The sequence below is a fragment of the Cynocephalus volans genome, chromosome 5 (assembly GCF_027409185.1).
Source record: "Cynocephalus volans isolate mCynVol1 chromosome 5, mCynVol1.pri, whole genome shotgun sequence".
Classification (NCBI taxonomy): domain Eukaryota; kingdom Metazoa; phylum Chordata; class Mammalia; order Dermoptera; family Cynocephalidae; genus Cynocephalus; species Cynocephalus volans.
This window is the reverse complement of record NC_084464.1, coordinates 54910129-54913375: the sequence shown is the minus strand read 5'-3', so window position 1 is coordinate 54913375 and position 3247 is coordinate 54910129.

Below are 3247 nucleotides of genomic sequence, written 5' to 3'. Positions count from 1 at the left end.
TGTTATCACGTTGACATTTGCTTTGGCTCTCGTGGAAATTACCTGTTGAATTGAACAAAGACTGAGAAGGGAGGCAGATAATGGATGGCCAGAAGTCCCGTCCCCCTCCTCCCCCGCTTTGGAGAGAGCCGCAGGCAAGCAGAGGTGTTGGTCCGTGCCCTGACCTCAGGCCCAAGAAACAAAGTGACCATGCAGGGAGGTGGGTGGGAGGTGGGGGTCAGTATTAAATTCCCCTAGCTGAGGAGCCAGGGCTGGGGAGAGGAGATGTTTGCATCTGGATGCCATCTGGATGCGGGCAAACACCGAGGGGCCACTCGAGGAAATGCCTGAGCGGCAAATCAAATCCTACAAAGAAATCACCAGGCCCTTAAAATGAATGTCTGAGGGAGAGGAATGTGTCTGGGGAGTGCAGGGGGTGTCTGGGGAGAGAAGCCAAGGGGGAAAGGAAGGGATACGCCTGTGGGACTCTGTGGGGGGGGAGGGGAGGTGGCCCCTCACCTCCAGCAGACAATGAGGCTGAGAACCTCTATGCTGGGAGGGATGAAAGTAGTATCCCCAGACATGAAGAGGGTCTGCATTGACTCAGAGTTCTGGGCCAGGCTCCCTGGAACCCCCACCGCTTGTTAGACCGCAGCCCCAAGAGTGTTGCTGTCCTTCAGATCAATGACTTTGTCCACGATGATATAGCACCTACTGTGTGCACAGCCTCAGGCTGAGAATCCTAGACTCTCAGGGGCATGGATCAGCATGGTGTGATGGCTTTGGAGTCGGACAGGCCTGGTTCAAATCCCCTCTCTCCTTAAACCGGCATTCACAAAAGTTAACTTGCTTGATCAAGCTATTCTCTCATCTGTTGAAAAGCATAATCTTGCAGCTTCTTGTGCCTCCCTGGGAGTGGGGCCAGGGCTAAACCTGAGTGGGGCTCCAGAGCAAAGCAGGAGATTGGGGGGAGCCTTGAGTCTCCATGTGCTGGGGACTGCATACTTGAGTTCTCAGCCATCCCCCTTGGCCCACTCTGCTGATGCAATGAGACAGGTGCTGACTCAGCCCTGTCCCAACCCTGTCCAAGGGAGGTACTTTAGGCTGCACCCCGAGGGAGGAGTCAGGGAACACACTCATCCTAAGTCACCAGACACCAGCAAGACCTGGACACATCACTCCCCCTCTAAACTAGGTCAGGCAGGCACACGTGAGTGTGTGCAAAAGCACACACAAGTGTGTGTGTGTTGCTTCTTGCACGTAGTGTGGGTGTGTTTATGCCAAATTTGCATCTGTGGATGTGCACATGTGCTTGTATATGTTTGCACATGTATGTTTGTGTGTGTGCACATTTATTTGTATGTCTTTTGTGCAAGTGTGTTTGTATGTTTTCATATGTGAAAAATATGTGCTTGTGTTTGTGTGACTATTTGTTTGTCTGTACAGTTGGCCTTTGTATCCATAGGTTCCACATCCACAGATTCAACCAAACTTGGATCAAAAATATTTGAAAAAATTTTAAAATCATAAAACCATAAAAATAATACAAATAAAAAGCAATAAAGTATAAATTATTTACATAGTATTTACATTATATTAGGTATTATAAGTAATCTAGAGATGATTTAAAGTATACGGGAGGATGTGCATAGGTTATATGCAAATACAATGCCATTTTACATCAGGCACTTGAGTATCCCTGGATTTTGGTAACATTGAGGGTTCTGGAACTAATCCCCCCCCCCAGATACTGAAGGATGATTGTATTATATATACATACAAGACTTGTATATTTATATTTCTATAGGTATATATTTACATATTCATGTGTATATGTTTGCATATGTACAATTTGGGCATATGCTGTGTCTGTCTGTGTGAATATATAGGATACATGGTTTGTGTTTGTAAATAAGGTACGTATGTGTTTGCATAATGTGTTTCTATGTTAATGTATGTTTGTATCTGTATAAATGGCCTGTATGTGTATTATGTGAGTGTGTGTGTGTGCCTGTGTATGTACATGTATATATAAAATGCAATTGTGTCTACATGTGTATGTATATAATGTGTCCATGTGGAAATGCATGTGCAAAGTTAACATGGGAATAACATGTAAATACATTTGCATATTCGTGTGTGTAGCGTGTGTGGTATATATGTGCCTGTGCCCGTAGGAGGCAGCCCAGCAGATTAGGAACAGCCCTGGACTTGCAGCTGAAGGAGGGGATTCAAACCTTAGTCCTATGGCTGTGAGGCCTTGCAGCACTGATTTGGCCTTTTTGAGCCTCTGTGGGCCCAGCTGTAACTGCACCAGCTGTGCTCTCCGCCCTGCCTCCTAGGATGGCGGAGCATGAGGACCAGCAGGCAGCCCCAGGCAGGACCAACCTGGTAAGCAAAAGAGGGCCTGCTGAGTCCAGCCCCACTTCCAGGATTACAGAGGAGAAGGACACAGGGCCAGTCCTCACTGAGCTTACAGTCTAGCCATAGAGACAAGATTGAGCCCAGAAAACAATGCAAGGATGAGGAAGGATCTGGAGGAAATTGACACAAAGATGTGCTCCCAGGAGCAGGAGAGGCCAGGTGGGCACAGGCCCCACAGCAGGAAGAGCCTGGGTTCAAATCCTGGCCTGGCCACGTAATTGCTGTGGGATGTGGGCAAGTCACTTAACCTGTCTGTGCCTCATTTTCTTTATCTATAAAATGGGATCATAATAGTGTACACATCAGAGGGTTATTGTGAGAACTAAAATACATTACTACATGGAAAGTACTTAGGAAAGTGCCTGGCACCTAGAAAGTGCTCAATAGCTGTTAGCTATTATTGTTATCATAGGCGAGAAGCCATTGAGTGGGACTACTCCCTACCCTTGCCCCAACCCAGGGATGATTTTAAGCAAGAGCAAAGGAGTGTCTCGGCAACTGAGCTCTGGTTTTCCAAAGAAACCAGACTAAAGACCATTATTATTTTAACTGCCCTGCCAACCCCTTTCCACACCCTTGCACTGGCTACATTGTTGTCAATTTAAATGATGGGTAAGAAGAGATGTAACAATAGTAACAAAAATATGTACTGTTTGTGGTTTGAGAGGTACAGCTCTTCTAAACATTTTACATTTTAATTCATTTAATCCTCACCCCAATCTTTACAACAATCTATTTTGATTTCCATATTAAAGATGGAGAATGAGGCCCAGAGAGGTTAAGTAACATGCCCAAGGCCACATAGCCGAGCCAGGACTGGAACTAGGCAGCCTGACCCTAGAAT